Genomic DNA, 20035 nt, shown 5'->3' on the forward strand with positions numbered 1-20035 from the left:
TCTTGAATCGGTTGGTACGTGACCTCAGACTTTTGTATCTTTTCCCGACAGAAGAAGGTGGAAGGGAGAACGTCCGGGGTGCGTGGGTTCCTTAATTATGTTGGCTGCTTTGCTGAGGCAGCGGGAAGTGTAGACAGAGTCAATGGATGGGAGGTTGGTTTGCGTGATGGATTGGGCTACATTCACAACCTTTTGTAGTTTCTCGCAGTCTTGGGCAGAGCAGGAGCCATACCAAGCTGTTATACAACCTGAAAGAACGCTTTCTATGGTGCATCTGTAAAAGTTGGTGAGAGTCATAGCTGACATGCCAAATTTCCTTACTCTTCTGAGAAAGTAGAGGCATTGGTGGGCTTTCTTAACTATAGTGTCGGCATGGGGGGACCAGGACAGGTTGTTGGTGATCTTGACACCAGAAAACTTGAAGCTCTCAACCCTTTCTACTTCGTTCCCGTTGATGTAGACAATGGCATGTTCTCCTTTATGCTTCCTGAAGTCGATGACAATCTCCTTCATTTTGTTGACATTGAGAGACAGATTATTGTCGCTGCCCCAGATTCTCTACCTCATTTCTGTACTCAGTCTCATCATTGTTTGAGATTGTTTGAAGTGGTTATAAACTTAGTATGCTGTTAAAAATTTAGTAGTGCCTTATTCAAAAGGGTGTAACTTTTCAAGCGTTTTTACAGCAAAACCAAGAGCATAAGGGTGGAAGTTTGCATCTGTTCAATTATTTCAAATTGATTCCACTCTGGGGAACATCAACAGTGTATCTTCTGAAGGGGTGTAGAATGACCGACAGGGACTTCTGGGTTTCCATGTTGAACTGTGCACGTGCAGATTCCTGAGGTGGTTATCATTTTCAGAGAAGTAATGGAGGCGGGTGGTAACTGTTTAGCTACAATTATAACTATAAAATCTAGGCCAAAATATAGATAATGGTGTCAGCTGTGGTTCAGTAGGTGTCTTTTCTCATCCACACTTTCAGGTAAATGTAAAAACGTCCAGGGCACTACGACAGAACAGTAGAGATGTCCACCCCTGGCGTTCTGGCCAATTTCATTCCTCAACAAACACCTAAAATAGATGACTTGATCATTTGTCTCATTATGGTTTGTGGGTGCTTGCTTTAGCTCAGCAAGTAGCACTCTTGCCTCTCAGCCAGAGCCTTGAGCATGAAAATCGAAGATGACACAAGACGGATTGTTAACAAGACATTCTGTTTGCTCTGACAGATGGATGTAAAAGAGCCCCTATTATTTCAAAAAGAAAGAGTAGGGAAGTTATCCTCGATGTCCTGGCCAGTATTTATCCTTCAATCAACATATTGGAAAAAAGATTATCTGGTCATTATCACATTACTGTTTGTGGGAGAATGCTGTTCTCAAATCGGCTGCTACATTTCCTGCATTACAACAGTGACCTTCCTTCAACAGCACGCAATTGGCTGGAAATAGTTTTGAAACAGTCTGAGCTTGTGAAAAGCGTTATATAAATGCAAGTTCTTCCTTTTTTAAAAAGAAAACAGTGGCAAACCAATCTGTTTATTTGTGTGAGTTGAAGCAATGAGATGTTTATTGCATATCACAGTAAGAGGTCTCACAACACCAGGTTAAAGTCCAACAGGTTTATTTGGTAGCACAAGCTTTCGGAGTCTCGCTCCTTCTTCAGGTGAGTACTCACAACACCAAACTTGGTGTTGTGAGACTTCTTACTGTGCTTACTCCAGTCCAACGCCGGCATCTCCACATTATTGCCTATCAGCCAGACGTAGCCTAAGGACACTAGAAAAAGTCAACTTGGGAATTCTATAAATTCTCAAATCAAGTGGGAAATACATTACCTGATCCACTACAATATAGTTATACCCAGTTAAAATTAATTAAGTTAAAAAGTAAACTGCATACTTTTCAGCTACATAGAAAGCAAAATAAAATGTATGCAGCCTCATATTTAATATTTTATTCTTATCTTCACAATTTGCAAGTCCTTCGAGCTTGCTTCCTAAACAACACTACTGGCTAACTGCTTTGAATCCTCAAATTACCAGGATCAAATACTTTATTAACTGGCTGTCAAGCTTGATTGAAACAACTTTTTTGCACACCTTGACATAGCAAATGTAAGGGATTTTGTAATCACTGTCTAATCATAATGACAGAATTGTTCAATTTATATCTTAGTGAGTCAGTAATGTAGTGGGTTTCCCGACCCTAATTTTCTACACATTGTAGGAGGAAAGGGCACTGAAAGATAGCTGGCTGTCTGCAGGTGTTCCAGAGATTTTTTCACACTAGTCAAAGATTTCCCAGATATTGGAGCTGAGGATATCATGATCCGGAGGATCACTGTGCATGGTTGAAACCTCTTAAATGGTGGAGAAAATTCTTGCATGCTTCCTGAGATGGACAGCAAAAGCTGAGATATTGTCCTGAAGTGTACAAGGTAGAGATAGGGTGTGCAGATGGGGGAGCTGGAGAAAAGGGGAAGGCACCTCAGCAGGTGATCCTTGTCCCTTCTATGTTGGGGCCGCACCGGAACACTTGCAGTCCTTCCAGTGTCTGGGGGTTCCATGGTAAGGCCCAACGTCCAATTTATTCTGACACTCCGGTACTGCAGAACCCAGTGGTCAGATAGAATAGAATCATTGATGAGATGGAAAGTGAGATGAGAGACAAGGAAAGCATTTGCCAGTCTCACCAGTAGGTTTACACTTATTACAACTACAGGCCCAGCCCCATGCCCTCTCTCCTCTACCTTTGCATTTGGGGCCTAGGGTAAGAAAAATTGCCCTTCTTTACATTTTGCCAGTTATCTGAAGATAAAACCAGAAAGATTAACCAGACGCAGTACTGACTGACCCCTTCTGGAGCACTGTGTAGAAATATGTGCCACCGTGGACCATACTGCAATTTCTGAGAGCCAATAGACAGAATGCATGCCTCAAATGCTCCACTTGTTAAGCAGCACGGTAGGGCGGCACTTGTTAGGGCGGCACGGTAGCACAGTGGTTAGTACTGCTGCTTCACAGCTGCAGGGACCTGGGTTCAATTCCCGGCTTGGGTCACTGTCTGTGTGGAGTTTGCACATTCTCCTCATGTCTGTGTGGGTTTCCTCCGGGTGCTCCGGTTTCCTCCCACAGTCCAAAGATGTGCGGGTTAGGTTGATTGGCCATGCTAAAAAAAAAATTGCCCTTAGTGTCCTGAGATGTGTAGGTTAGAGGGATTTGTGGGTGGATATGGGGGTAGGGCCTGGGTGGGATTGTGGTCGGTGCAGACTCGATGGGCCAAATGGCCTCTTTCTGTACTGTAAGGTTTCTATGATTTCTATGATATAAAGCAACCTAATCATCAGTGTTTAACAGGGCCAACTGGACACTGCTGCAAAACTATTTTGTGCAATTCAACAAACTACAACACTTGGCCCCACAAAAATCGATCAGTGCCACCATGCTTCACCCTTTTAAGTGAATGAGTTCCGGCACAAGCTACCAGATTTCCCATGCCACCCTCCCACTTCCAATAGGTAAAAATCTCGTCCCTGAGGCCTGGCAGCAAACCAATTCCATTCAAAATCAGGTCTCTTGCTTGTGTCATTGGGGGTATGGAGATGTGACCATTCCACATGCTAACCCCCCAGGACACACCTAATGAGAACCATAAATGACAATCAGCCTCTAAGACGGTCTATCAGCTTTTCAAATATGAAGGTGTAGTTTTGTCAGTGTAAAATGATCCCTCCAAATGCAGCACTGAACTTCAGATGAATATAACATTCTGGTGTCAGTAAGAGCTATTGATTGTTGTAAAAACTTGTCTTGATTGTTCTGCTTGCCTTAGTCAGTTGAGCCTATATGTGATTCCAATCCCATACCAACACAGATGACTCATAGCTACCCTCTAAAATGACATGACAAGCCATTCAGCATGTCTAAACCCACCATCTTCTCAGGGCAACTAGGGACACTGCCATGCCAGTGATGCTCACACTCTGAGACTGAATAAAAAAGCTAATGACTTAATGCCCTCATTTATTGTCTTTGGCAAAAAGCAGTGAAGATTGAATTACAGAAATCTTTTGAACAAGACATATGTTGAAGCACAAAAAAACATAATTGATGAATTATATAAACAGTCAATCCATCGCCCTTTAAGCAGACACTTCATGAAAAAGGTTCAGTGCATTGTTTGAAAAAGAAAAATGTTGCTTCTCATTTTCATTATATCATTGGCAAGCAGGTAAATTGCGTTTCAGATCATTCATTTATTGTGCCAGAGCTTTGTGTGTTTACAAGTAAAGGAAAAAAGGTTTGTCAGATGCATTTTATTGAAGACCGTGTACTTTGAAATAAGAATACATGCTTCTACCTCAATTCTCGTAAATTATTTTCTGACAATGCATGTTGCTCATTGACAATACTAAAGCTGTAACGTAACACACATTTTCTCTGACTCCCTAGGTAACAGGGAGATTTTGCTAAACAGTATTTCCATAATATAGTTTATGCCAAAAGGGGCTTTTGGAATACTTCCAAATACAAGTTTGAGCCTACAATACTTGGAAGTCGCCTTGATAAAATAAATCACAAAATGAAACCATTTTGTTTTTATTAAAGGAAATTAAATTTACATGTTTAATTGATGAATGCAAAAATATTCATCTAGATTTAGGGGAAGAGTCTGAATAATAAAAAGGTAGAAGTTTTTTGTTAGATAGTGATGTAACTATCTACTGCAATTAACCTCTCTTCCACATGGACCCCACTACCCTGTCAACAGCTGCACATTCCAGCTGGCAGCCTGAGCTAAGCCTGGACACATAAAAGCTGCTATTTGTATAAACAAAAAAACGAAAGTCTGAACTTGTCCATCTCATCTTGGAACAAGTGCAGCATTGAGTAGGAAGTGTGTCTGTAAGCCAGTGCTGGTCACGCTATCACCGGACCTCGCCTCTCAGGGGTTGCACTGTTACAGAAGCTAAATCAAAGGCAAGGAATAAGCCATGAAATTAGAGGCCAGTCAAAGGCCGTCCTCAATTTTCAAGTGGAAACTCTGCAAGATAAAAAGGTGGGTTCCTAAGTCTAATACACAGGAAGTTGATGAGTAAAGCAGCCAAATTGCAGTGGATAATAAGCCCCATTTAGACATGATAAAGACTATTCATTTTACAGCCTTGACCAACACCTTGCAAATTATGTTGCTTTATTCATTTCTGCTCTCTCTCTGTTATCCAGAGAACTTTTTTTTGATTAGCAAATGAATGTCTTTTATTTTAAGCCCTTAACAAGATATCAAAATTTGATTTCAGACAACAAAACCATGTACGTTGATAACATCATCTTCAAATAGGCTTACAACTGAGAGACTATACTGTATCCAGAGAACATTGAAAAAGATCATTATTTTCTATCAACGTAGTAAGATTGGATCTCATCCAATTAGTTTCTTTTTAAATTCATAATCAAATAAATCCTTTATGGTAGTCATCAATCTACATTATAGAACATTGTATTATGATTTCCTTTTGAAGATAATAAAATATTAAAATTAGATTTCATCTGGTGTTCTCTGGTTTACTGTCTCATTTTCCTGAAGCTCTCTTTAAAGAATCTAAAAAAGTGTCACTGTCGCAATCTGTTAAAAATGTCCTTTATCTCTTGTATTTTCCTTCTTCCTCTCTTGAATGCTGCCATGCAGTATAATCACTTATTTTTTATTCATTCATGGAGTGTGGGCATCACTGACTAGGCCAGCATTTATTACCCATTCCTAATTGCCCTTGAGAAGGCAATGGTGAGCTACCTCCTTATGTTGCTGCCATCTATGTAGTGTAGGTACTCCTGCAGCGCTGTTAGGGAGGGATTTCCAAGACTTTGATCTCGTAAAAGAACGGTGATATGGTTCCAAGTCAGGATAATGAATTACTTTGAGGGAAAATTATAGGTGGTGGTGTTCCCATCTTTCTTCTGCCCTTGTCCTTCTAGATGGTCGTGGTCATGGTTTGGAAGGTGCTGTCTAAGGAACCTTGGTGAATTCCTTGTAGATTGTAAATACTGCTGTGTCTCGGTGGTGGAGAGAATGAATGTTAGTGGATGGGGTGCCAATCACATGAGCTGCTTTATCCTGGATGGTGGTAAGCTGCTTGAGTGTTATTGGAGCTGCACTCAGGCAAGTGGAGAGTATTCCATCATACTCCTGACTTTAGCCTTGTAGATGGTGGGCAGACTTTGGGGAGTCAGTAAGTGAGTTACTTGCTACAGGATTCCTACCCTCTATTGTGCCCCTATAGCCACAATATTTATATGGCTAGTCCAGTTCAGTTTCTGGTCAATGATAACCCACATGATGTTGATAGTGGGGTATTCAATAATGATAATATGATTGAATAACTTTCAGCCCTGTTCATAGAATCATAGAATCCCAGCAAGTCTGCACCAACTCTCTGAAAGAGCATCTTACCCAGGCCCAACCACCCCCAGCCCTATCCCCATAACCCCGCACATTTACCTTGGCTAATCCCTCTAACTCACATATCTTTGGACACTAAGGAGTTCTTTGGTATGGCCAATCCACCTAATTTGTACATCTTTGGACTGTGGGAGGAAACCACGCCACCTTGAGGAAACCCACACAGACATGGGGAGAACATGCAAACGCCACACAAATAGTTAACCAAAGCCGGAATTGAACCTGGGTCCCTGGTGCTGTGAGGCAGCAGTGTTAACCTTAGTTAACAGTGCCACCCTTGGGGTTAATTCTTAAGGTGTGGTCCTCAATAGTTATATTGATAGGCTATTTAACCATGAATGGCATCCTAGATAAACATGACCTGGGATAGCAATATTGGCTGATATTCACCCCCCACCTTTTCCAATTCAGAGCACAGAGCTCAATTATAATATCCCTTATGTTACCATCCCAGGTAGGTTCAGCTAAACTCAACACAGACTTGGAATTAAACCTGGAATCTTCCTTTAAAAAAGCAAAATACTGCAGATTCTGGAAATCTGAAATAATAACAGAAAATGGTGAGAAGACTCAGCCATATCTGGCAGCATCTGTCGAGAGAGAAACAAAGTTCACGGTTCGAGTCTGTATGACTGTTCGTATGGCTCAGTATCACTGCACCAGGTTGAAGCCACTGGGACAACTAACAAGACCCAGTTGTAAAAGACACACAGATGAAAGATATTTGATTTGAGTTATTATTGTCACATTGAATCCCTACAGTGCAGAAGGAGGCCATTCAGCCCATCGAGTCTGCACCGACCACAATCCCACCCAGGCCCTATCCCTGCAAACCCACATATTTACCCTGCTAATCCCTCTAACCTATGCATCCCGGGACACTAAGGAACAATTTAGCATGACCAATGCAACTAACCTGCACATCTTTGGACTATGTTTGTACATGTATTGGTATACAATGAAAAGTATTGTTTCTTGCACGCTATACAGACAAAGCATACCGTTCATAGAGTACATAAGGGAGAAGGAAAGGACAGGGTGCAGAATGTAGTGTTAGCCTTAGCTAGGGTGTAGAGAAAGGTCAACTTAATATAAGGTAGGTCCATTCAAAAGTCTGATGGCAGCAGGGAAGGCACTGTTTTTGAGTCGTTTGGTACGTCTCTATCAGGTTTTTGTATCTATTTCCTTACAGAAGGTGGAAGAGAGCATGTCCACAGTGCATGGGATCCTTGACTTAGACTCATTTTAATTCAGTAAACTTAAAGACCCCTCCCCACCCTGTCCGTATTATAGAGACATATTGGCCTTGAGACTTTCCCCAGTCTGTTATCTTAACTCTGATAAAAGATCAGAGGAACTCCTTGGAAGATGGAGGATACATTGTTGGGCCAGATGTCCCCTGTTCCCAGGATTTCTTGGTTGCCTTATAATAAGTGCAACATCTATCTGCCCCTTACAAGACAAAGAGCAGGTCGAGCCACAACTAGAAACTCTCTACTGGAGGCATTCTGCTCCTCAGGCCCCATTGAGATCAGGCAGATAAATAATAGTCACTAAACAGAGTTAGCAGAGGTGAACAGTCATCCTCAAAAAGTATTTGTGGAGTCTTCTGTTGGGATCTAAGTCAGGAGTAACCTGGATTTCTGATAACCAGCATTTATTTATAAGCTTTGTAGATCAGGACTCTTACTCAGGAGATTTATGGGGTTGGGTGGGATACATTGGTGGGGTCAATTACACTGACCTAACCTTTAGAAGCTAAGCTGGTTTAGGCTCTAAAGTAGAACAAGCCTTAGAAAATTATAGATAATTTGACATTTTTTCTTAAGCACCTGAGATGGAGAGGACAGTAATCTGAACGTAATCTGGCCCTTCGGGGATCTGGCAGGATCATGGGCAATGCTGACTTGCACCCCACCCAGTGAAGTTAATGCCGTACAATAGTACAGGGTTTTCAATGTGAAGAGCTAGGTTAAAATTAACCTTGGAGTCTCTGACCACTGAACCATTGATCTCAGAAGACGCTCGTCAACCGATGGGCTGCCCCATTTTTCAAGGGCTCCAATAGCTGTCAACATTACAACCCGGAGTTAAGGGCATACCCTTTAACATTCAGCCACATCTTGTATTTGAACAAAATCTTAGACCTTCAGGTATTGGAAGAAACTATCTCTGCCAAGGGCATAAATGTTTTAAGATTGTCATATTGGGAGAGAGGATGGTATTCATAATTAACCAATACTTTCAGTTTTGCATCAGAACAAATGAAACTGCGATAGAAAACAACCTGGTTCAGGCTGCTGTTTTACAATGTTTTTAAGCAAAGGATGTTGCCTGCGCTGCAGAAGCTTACATGCTGGGCTAACAGTACAGAAATGTTATAAAGGTTAACAATCCAGCACAGATAATGTTGACACAATTAGAACAGTTCCCAACATGTCAATGCAAGAGCATAGAACTGTAATAATTTGCAGATCTGAAACAATGTTACTTTAAAAATAAATTAAAACTGGGACTTAGTTCTTCCTTTTGGTTTAGGTCAATGTTAATAGTCAATTGAATCCACAGAGAAACCAGTGAGCCCGATCATACACACTGATCTGATTTTAAAGAGAAGAACCGACACAATCCTACTGAGATTGTAGGTTTCTGGCAGGGAACTGCCGGCTCAATCCCATTAACTCCTCTAGCTGCAGGGAGAAAACAACCAGTAATACCCCCACACAGAAAACTGAACCACTTCAACCCGTAAGGAGAAAATGCAAACCAGGTCCAGCAAGTCAACCAGCATGACTGAAAATGTAAGGCTGCATTTAATCAGGTGGGAGAGAGGTGAGTGGGGACCCCATCACTTTCCTGCCATTGCCCCGATTACATCAATGAGGGGAAAGCCTATGGGTGGCCTTCCTGTCCCATTGTCAATTAGGTCTGTAAGTGGTCAATTAATGTCCACCACTGGCATTCACCAAGCAGCATGTATGAGGTTGCCATGTGGGAAGTCCATGACGTAATTCCTGTTGGGGGTTGCTGGAGGGCTCTGGCGTTAGGGGTGGACAGGTCCCTCATTCAAAGACACTCAGTGCCTATTCGAGAGACCTGGCATCAGGAAGGTGGGTGCCAGTCAGAGCCACCCACTGTCTTTGCTGCCAACCCTCCTTCCCCCATGACCTCCACCCCGCAATACTCCTCCCAACATCACTCACCTATGTCCATTGGCAATCATAAGCTTTGGTGGATGCAGTACTGTCAGCAGCCACCATTTCTCTGGTGGCGCTAATAAGCAATGAAGATTTGATTGGCCAGCAGCTCTCGGCAGGTAAGACTTATGCCCATAGAATCTTTGATCCCAGAGAAGACCCACCACTGCCCAGATTTGGCACTTAATTTAAGAGGTATTCCTGAAAATAGGAGGCACGAGACTCACATTGGCTCTCCAGCCAATGGGTGAGACCCTGTCACCTCCATTACTGGGCGGCACAGTGGCACAATGGTTAGCACTGCTGCCTCACAGTGGCAGGGGCCCGGGTTCGATTCCCTGCTTGGGTCACTGTCTGTGTGGAGTTTGTACATTCTCCCCGTCTGCATGGGTTTCTTCTGGGTGCTCCGGTTTCCTCCCACAGTCCAAAAATGTGCAGGTGAGGTGGACTGGGCATGATAAATTCTCCCTCAGTGTACCTGAACAGGTGCCGGAGTGTGGTGACTAGGGGATTTTCACAGTAACTTCATTGCAGTGTGAATGTAAGCCTACTTGTGACTAATAAATAAACTTTACATTAAATACCACCCCTAATCTCTAGTCTCTGCTATTTGGATGGACTATTATTTCAGGCACCAAGTGGGAGACATCTTGAGTTTGCATGTGTAACACCTCTGACTGCATTTCCAAAAAAAACTTACATCATATGTGAAGCATTTTAGAACAGCCCAAGGATGTGATGAGATGTTCTATAAATGCAAACCCTGTATTTATTAATGAATGCATACTACTGGAAATGGTCTTGTGGTGCAGTGGGTAGCGTCCCTGCCTCTGAACCAGAAACTCTGGGTTCGAGTCATTTAAGAGGCATCTGGATGAGTACATGAATAGGGAGGAAATAAGAGGGATACAGAGTGAGTAAGGGCAGACTGTTTTTTTTTAGTTCGGGCATCATGATCGGCACAGGCTTGGAGGGACAAAGGGCTTGTTCCTGTGTTGTACTTTTCTTTCTTCTTTGTTCTTTAAGTCCTACCCAAGACTTGGTGGCCAAGGAAGGTGTGTCCATAATGTTGTCAAACAGATTGAATGTCAACCTGTAATTCCTTCCAAAATGCCAATGGAACTGGAGAGACTCCTGGTCAGCCATGCTTGATGTGGAGTGGTGCCCCCTCAAACTATAAGCCTCTGGTGGCAGACAGCAACCTGTGCCAGGAATTACTAGCTGTGGAAACTGATGAAAGTCTGCCTTAGTGCACTAGATGTGGGAAGAGAATTGGAATTTGGAACATATTGGAAATCAACAGCAAATTGTTCCTGGGGAAGTTTTGTGTTTAAACAACTACTGTAATGGTATAAATTGATCATGTTGATGAATATGTTGTTCTGGGAGGAGAGTTTGAAAAGAGGCTTACACCACTCAGTTTACACCACTCAGCTATGAGTTTGGTGTTCCCAAGTCAAAGAATTTTCCTCACGGAAATAATTCTCTTTCTATATATTCTCTACTGTTGCATTTATATACCACTATTCCAAATATGAAAATGCCATTTGACAGAAAATTTGAACCTTTTTATAAATCTCTTGTCGCTGATGATACAGCTTAAAATAAAAACAAACACAAATAGCAGATACAGAATTAAGACTGCAATATTGCAAAGTCAATATATGAAGTCAAATATGAAGCACACAAAGAAGGAAATGTGCACGTCCAAAGCCCCGAGGTGCTAGCCTGATACAATGTGCAGTCGGGTGCAATTAATTAATTAGCTCACAAAATCAGCACAATGTCAGTGCAAAATGCATGTGCTGGGTTGTGGCAGTGCTGCTATGCATATTAAGAAACAGCTCTGTTTCGGTGAGGAAGACTTTCCCCACATGCAAAGCAAAGAATGTTTGCATCCAGATATTCAAGGATAATGCTCTATTGATAGAAAATTCACCTCAGCTGCCTCTGAATTAGAAAATGGCAAAATGACTGTTTGCAATCATTCACCAATGCAACCCATGACAGGTGGGACAACATTCAGAACTGGCACAATGCATCAGTACAGGTGTCGTGTCTGCGTGGGTTTCCTCCGGGTGCTCCGGTTTCCTCCCACAGTCCAAAGATGTGCGGGTTAGGTTGATTGGCCATGTTAAAACTGCCCCTTAGTGTCCTGAGATGCATAGATTGGAGGGATTGGCGGGTAAATATGTAGGGATATGGGGTAGAGCCTGGGTGGTTCTGTTGATTCTATGATTCTAGGTGTTTTAAGCATATGTTCTCAAAACACTCCACTAACCATGGGTTGCTTCCAGCCTATTGTTAGTGCACATGTTGTATTAACAGCTACCAGCTTATGGCCCCAGCAAACCCATAAATACAGCTGTGTTTAATTAGTTTTGGCACAAACAACAGCAAGATATCATAGATTTAACATTCTCATCCACAATATGCAACATTGTTCAAAAAAGCTTCAACTGCTGCCTAGTGTGTAAATGCACCCCCCTGCTACAGTAATATACCACATGGATGAGAAGGATCTAAGGTTAGATTCCCAGCTGATACTGATATTGCTGATTTTAGCCACAATTGCCTCAGCACCCCTTGGCTAAAGAAGGGAAAATCAGATACAGGTCCTGCTTCCTTACCTCGAGTCCCACTCAAAAGGTGTGGCTGTCAAGTGAGAACAGAGATGGGCCTACCTGTGATGTTGCACTGCTAACTCTCACTAAATGGGATCAGAAAAGAAATGGTCACACGGATCTCTGGCAACCATTAAATAGTACCCAAAGGAGATTCAGTTCTTGCAAAGAGATTAGGAATAAATTTGGGACACAAAATAAAGAAAAAAGAATTTTTCTGTAACCCCATGAGAAGAAACACAGCCTCAATTTACATATAACTGCAGCCCTGACCAGTTCTAGTAAATAAATTCATTTTCTGGCTCCAGACAAACTAAAAAATTGATAGTCTTATCGAGCCGCAATAAATCATATTAGAATAAAACAAGACATTGTGGCTTTGACCCCTTCTCCACCAACAAACTGGAAAGAGCTAGCTGAGTGGTTTAAAATAGTGAAAATTAAGATTCCACTTCCAAGCCAGTGTTCTTGGATGATGCCATGTTTATAGAGGTGGTTCAGGCCCTGAGTAAGGCTTCCAATAAAAGCTGAGGCCTACATAAGATTCAAAAGTGACACAAGGGGAGTCCTGTAGGGATTCTATGATTCACTGTCTGCTGCCTGGCACCAGGAACATGACTAGAGCAGTTGATTAGCCAGAAGATACTTGAACCTCCCCAACTTCAGTATCCCCATGACTTTCAGGAAATTTCCTAGCCCCAGTATCCTAAATATAAATATCCATAAGGAAATTCCTTCCAGGTACAAACTGCTAGGAATCACTCCCCCAGGACCTGAGCAGATGCCATATTCCCGATACCGCCTGCTGGTCAGGGAGTCAGTCTGGTTGGGTGTTTGGCTGGACGTTGGAAGTATTTACTCAAATGAGGTTCTGTTGATCTGGCCGGACATCCACGTCCCCAACCCTTGTCAACGGGCAGCATGGTGGCACAGTGGTCAGTACTGCTGCCTCACAATGCCAGGGACCTGGGTTTGATTCCCGGCGTGGGTCACTGTCTGTGTGGAGTTTGCATGTTCTCCCCGTGTCTGCGTGGGTTTCCTCTGGGTGCTCCGGTTTCCTCCCAAAGTCTGAAAGACGTGCCGGTTAGGTGCATTGACCCGAAAAGGCGCCGGGACTGTGGCGACTAGGGGAATTTCACAGTAACTTCATTGCAGTGTTAATGTAAGCCTTACTTGTAACAAATAAATAAACTTTAAAAGTTCACTGCACACTACCAGGCACCCACTAGCTCCATAAAAATCAAAGTAATTTAGTCTGTCATTGTCTTACTACAGCCATTTATTCCTGCTGCCTGCAACTAACAACCAAAGAATATAACTGCATCAGACTGTTGTCATCTTTTGGGGCTGAAGGATATATTGGGCAAGGGTATTTTTAAATTTGATATTCTTCCTTTTTTTGCAACTTATTTATTTTAATTTTATTTCTCTAATAATGAACACTTATTTTAGGTTTTTTTAATACACTATGGAGTAACCCAATGTCTACTTACTGAATAAGAAAGGCATTGATGTCATAATTTATCCACTACATTGCTAATTATTTTCTATCAGAAATTTTATAGCATGAAAAAATTTAACATTTGAAATAAAAAGAGAAAATGGCAGAACCCTGTCCTTTTTAGAGTATAACAGATTGGTTGCGCATGTCTCGCATTTGCTGATTTTTCCTTCTTACCTAAAAATAATTTGTTGTTTTTTGTCATTTAATTTAGTTTACAGAAAATCTACTCAGCAATCAGTGCAAACAAAGCTAATAGTAGCTGCATTATAAGTTGTTCTTTAAAAACATGGAATGCTAAATATTCACAAAGTAAACCCATCTTTTTTCTAAAAATCATAGTTTGCTGGAGGTAAGTCTCCCACTAAAAAGATAAATCTTATTTCACAAAAGTTCTTAATTTACAAATGGCATTTGCAGATATTCATGTGACAGGATAGTAATGGACAAGGATGAGTGCTGTCCTACGGGCAGGGTGCTAAATTGGGGGAAGGCTAACTATAGCCGGATTAGGCAGGAATTGGTGGATGTTGATTGGGAGAGGATGTTCGAGGGTAAGTCCGCGTCTGGCATGTGGGAGTCTTTTAAGGAACTATTGATAAGGCTGCAGGATAGGCATGTGCCTGTAAAAAGGAAAGATAGGAAAGGTAGGATTCGAGAGCCGTGGATAACCAGGGAAATTGAGGATCTGATTAAAATGAAAAGGGAGGCGTACGTTAAGTCCAGGCAACAGAAAACAGATGGAGCTCTGGAGGAATACAGAAAGAGTAGGAAAGAACTCAAACGGGGAGTTAGAAGGGCAAAAAGAGGTCACGAGATGTTCTTGGCAGGCAGGATTAAGGAGAATCCTAAGGCATTCTATTCATACGTTAGGAACAAAAGAGTTGTCAGGGAGAAAATCGGACCTCTCAGGGACAAAGGAGGGGAATTATGCTTAGAACCCAAGGGAATAGGGGAGATCCTAAATGAATACTTTGCATCGGTATTCACGAAGGAGAGGGGCGTGTTAACCAGGAGTGTCTCGGAGGGAGGTGTTGACCCCTTAGAGAAAATCTCCATTACAAGAGAGGAAGTGTTAGGTTTTTTAGGGAACATTAAAACTGACAAAGCCCCAGGGCCTGATGGCATCTATCCTCGACTGCTCAGGGAGACAAGAGATGAAATTGCTGGGCCTCTGACGGAAAACTTTGTCGATTCTTTGGACATGGGTGAGGTCCCTGAGGATTGGAGGATAGCGAATGTGGTCCCGTTGTTTAAGAAGGGTAGCAGGGATAACCCGGGAAATTATAGGTCGGTGAGCTTGACGTCCGTGGTAGGGAAGTTGTTGGAGAGGATTCTTAGAGACAGGATGTATGTGCATTTAGAACGGAACAACTCATTAGTGACAGACAGCATGGTTTTGTAAGAGGGAGGTCGTGCCTTACAAATTTGGTGGAGTTTTTTGAGGAAGTGACAAAAACGGTTGATGAAGGAAGGGCCGTGGATGTCGTCGATATGGATTTCAGTAAGGCATTTGACAAAGTCCCACATGGCAGGTTGGTTAAGAAGGTTAAGGCTCATGGGATACAAGGAGAAGTGGCTAGATGGGTGGAGAACTGGCTTGGCCATAGGAGACAGAGGGTAGTGGTCAAAGGGTCTTTTTCCGGCTGGAGGTCTGTGACCAGTGGTGTTCCGCAGGGCTCTGTACTGGGACCTCTGCTATTTGTGATATATATAAATGATTTGGAAGAAGGTGTAACTGGTGTAATCAGCAAGTTTGCGGATGACACGAAGATGGCTGGACTTGCGGATAGCGAAGAGCATTGTCGGGCAATACAGCAGGATGTAGATAGGCTGGAAAATTGGGCGGAGAGGTGGCAGATGGAGTTTAATCCGGTTAAATACGAAGTGATGCATTTTGGAAGAAATAATGTAGGGAGGAGTTATACAATAAATGGCAGAGTCATCAGGAGTATAGAAACACAGAGGGACCTAGGTGTGCAAGTCCACAAATCCTTGAAGGTGGCAACACAGGTGGAGAAGGTAGTGAAGAAGGCATATGGTATGGTTGCCTTTATAGGACGGGGTATAGAGTATAAAAGCTGGAGTCTGATGATGCAGCTGTATAGAACGCTGGTTAGGCCACATTTGGAGTACTGCGTCCAGTTCTGGTCGCCGCACTACCAGAAGGATGTGGAGGCGTTAGAGAGAGTGCAGAGAAGGTTTACCAGGATGTTGCCTGGTATGGAGGGTCTTTGCTATGAGGAGAGATTGGGTAAACTGGGGTTGTTCTCCCTGGAAAGACGGAGAATGAGGGGAGATCTAATAGAGGTGTACAAGATTATGAAGGGGATAGATAGGGTGAATGGTGGGAAGCTTTTTCCCAGATCAGAAGTGACGTTCACGAGGGGTCACGGGCTCAAGGTGAGAGGGGCGAAGTATAACTCAGATATCAGAGGGTCGTGTTTTACACAGAGGGTGGTGGGGGCCTGGAATGCGCTGCCAAGTAGGGTGGTGGAGGCAGGCACGCTGACATCGTTTGAGACTTACCTGGATAGTCACATGAGCAGCCTGGGAATGGAGGGATACAAACGATTGGTCTAGTTGGACCAAGGAGCGGCACAGGCTTGGAGGGCCGAAGGGCCTGTTTCCTGTGCTGTACTGTTCTTTGTTCTTTGTTCTTTATTGGTCTTTCCCAGTTACAGAGCTAACATTGTAAGTTTGATGGCACTGCTATTTACAAATGGAGGGGGGAAGAGAAATGCTTATGTAATATTTTATTTCCGAAAAGCAACATGACAATAAGATTAAGAAAATCCCTCTAACATGCATTTTTTGGAATAACATTTATATGATTGCTTGAAGCGGGAACTTAAATCTTGCCAAATGTAAATCATTAGATAAAACAGGTTTAATCTTTTGCATTCCAGCATGGGTAAATTTATCACCTGGTCTTGTACAAATCTTATGAACCAACTTGGACCCAGGATGAATTCCTGGTCTGCACAGAACTAACCAATCTCAGTCGGATGCAAATGGAGCACTAGAGTTGGTTTCTATGTCCCAAACTTGGAAGAGGATAGTTATTGATCATTATTCAGTGACTGCTTTACAAATATCTATGCGTAGACAGTTGACAAAACATTTCCAAGCTTGGCTGCAATAGTTTCTATATTGAATAGCTTCCCAAGGCTCACACTTTACAAACACACTTCACTTGCATGATGTGCCAAAAGACCATTGGCACTTGTAGTACTGCACCTCAGTTTGAATCACCAGCTTTAATAAAGAAGAGCAAGGAGATAAAAGTGATGAAACTGGTAGGAGGAATTTTAAATGATAATTTCACAACCTAAAACTGTGCTGAACTGCAACAAGCCTTCAGTACCTGTGTAATCTTTGCTTGTTTATTCAGGTAGATACAGCTGTTTTGTTTTAACTCCTACGTTTTAAAATTTCTCTTTTCACCCTAGATAGGGAGCCAGGAGTTTGACAAGTCCAGATGGCTCACCTCGAAATATTTCCTCCCATGAACCCCGAGATCAGTTTCCTCAGGAAACCAGAGAGAGAAATGTCAACCCCTAATGCCACTTCCTTTGCATTAATAAGTCATCCGTACATTACCAAAAACATCACTTTCTACTGTTATAGGCAGTTTATTGCCAATGACTTTCAGTGAATTTAAAATGTACAGGTACTTTTTAATGGAAAGCAGAAAGAAACTCTGAAAAACCAGTTATAGCATTTATACGAGCCAGTTTCCCACACCTGTACACTAACATTACTTTGCACATTCTGCACTCGTTCCCTCATACACAGAAAAATGGACTTCAATCAATCTATGTGGGAACATGTGCTGCAAAACTGGTTTTAATTAGTGAATAAATAAACTGATGTTCTGTAGCCTTCTTCAAAGCAATCTACTTCTTAAACCAGGCACTGCTACTGAACCATATGTATCATATTAAACACCTCTCCATATTGTTTAATGAAATGCAACCTTCCAAAACAAAACCCACAATGCATTCGGTATAACGTTATTTTCTTCCTTCATGTTGCCGGTTCTGTCGGTTGAAAATTCCAGATCAACATTCAGTGATTAGCTTAAGTGATAATTAAAGAGTAGAAGTTCATCCTTGCCTTTTGACATTATAATTAGTGCTTGTTGGAGACTTCCTGGAAGAAATCCAGAGCTGAATGCAAGAGAAAACATTCCAAGAGCAGAAAGGTTTGATTGTCCCAAAACCAAACATACACTTCACCAGTGAACCCATATGGTTCAAACAATCATAACTTCAATTGCATTATTGTTTTGAAGGTTCTTTTTTGCTTTACATTGATTATTGGAATCTTATATGGGCTAACTGACATCACCCACACAACCAGTGACTAAATGAAGGTGCAGTCCATAATAAGTCAGTTCCACTACTTCCTGCTGCATCATTTTATTTAGATACTTTATTTTTTATTTTACACTGTGTTTCAGTTCCATTTGAAGTTCCATTTAACTTGAATCCTCAACATACTCAATATCAAGTCTACTCTAATTAATTAGTCAATTAAACATTTTAGGCTAGAAATTTGTTTGCCTGATTTTTGAGTACAGGGGTCACAATTTCTGACTCTCACCAATTGGAGACAACTTGGACAATACATAAAATGCATGTACTCATTTCATTTTGCTGATGATAGCATTGCCACAAGGGGCCCCTACGCAGACTTGATCTCCATTACACTGCTGGCATGCTCTGCACACCACAACAAGCCAAGGAGTGGTGCTTATAAAAGGAAAGTTGCAGCAATGCACTGCAGCCTGCTGAATAGTCACATTAGAGCATAGAAAAACAAGGAGAATACCACACCATGCCGGGCAAAGGATTCCCTATTTTAATGTACTATCCTGAACTTACCGGTCAGTAAGGTGGAGGCCATTTTTCTAGTTAGAAGTAGTTAGAATACGCATTCAAAATAGAATGGGTGTAGATGGCAAAGGTAGTTAATGCTTAGAGTGCAGTACTCAGGACATGGCAGCAATGCCAGAAGTTTGACATGGGTGGTCAAGGAGGTGACTGCATTTGCACATCACATCTCACATCTCACACTCACGTCTCATACTGTTCACTGCACCATATCTCTACCACCCACTTAGCACCATATGCTGAGCTGATCGTCCAAACTCAGTATATTACACATCACCTACACACCTTCTAATCACGTCAACTGCATACACACCTCAACTTGTCTCCACAAAGCTACAGCTATTCAGCTATGGCAGACACAACCCTCAACCTCACTGGCATTCTGCACTCTGCCTTGTAGGAGATGGTCATTCACCACAGAAAAGGTGACCCAAAGTCCAGTGGAGGCCCAGCATGCTTGCACACATCAGTGCCCTGGAGGAGATGGTGCTTAGAACCAATGGGACCAATGCAACAGATCCAGTGGCACTTTGCAATGCCATGGCCATCAAGGATGAGAGTAAGTTGCTGCAAATTCTCTACTTACTTCAGCTTGAAAGGAGTCATGAAGTGAAAACTGTTGCTGGAATGACCATGGAACTCCTACAGTCCTCTTCGCCCCTCCTCTCCCCTGTTGCTTTTGTGTTTTAAGATAGCCAAGAACTGCCATCTGGTCAGCCGCTGCAGCCTCAGGAGGAAGGCTGAGAGAAAGAGCAGTCACTATCTCAGATACTGGCACTGTGTGCTTTAGAGAACGGTCTAGAGTCAGGCTCAGCACGAGTAGGCTGTAGCCAGGAGAGAGGAATAGATCTCTAATACAAAAGCAAACTACTGAAGATGATGGAGGTCTTAAACAAAAACAAAAAAATGCTTGAAATACTCACAAAGGAAGGCAGCATCTTTGGATAGAAACAGTTAACGAGTTCTGATGAAGGTCACAGATCTGAAACGTGAAGTTAATTTTTTTCCACAGATGCTGCCTGACCTGCTGAGTAGTTCCAATATTTTCTGCCTATATTTCAGAGTGTAGGTTAGTTTGTTCACTTCCTGTAGAGTGAACCCACAGACCAGTCCTGCTGTAGGGGTTCAGAAGAGGACCTCATTGGGGCATGCTATAGAAAAATTTTGAGATGTTCATGAAGATGCCTGGTAAGTTGACGGATTTGCCAGAGTCAATGGCTAAGTTCCTTCTGTTGCTTCTCAGCCAGCCCGGCCACACTGCTGCAACCCATGCTGAGGCTGTGCAGTCTCAAGCTGGGCCCTCAAGGTTCAGATCTACTCAAGGGGTTGTTGAGAGGTCATTTGCAGTTTC

The sequence above is a fragment of the Mustelus asterias genome, chromosome 2 (assembly GCF_964213995.1).
Source record: "Mustelus asterias chromosome 2, sMusAst1.hap1.1, whole genome shotgun sequence".
NCBI classification, from domain to species: domain Eukaryota; kingdom Metazoa; phylum Chordata; class Chondrichthyes; order Carcharhiniformes; family Triakidae; genus Mustelus; species Mustelus asterias.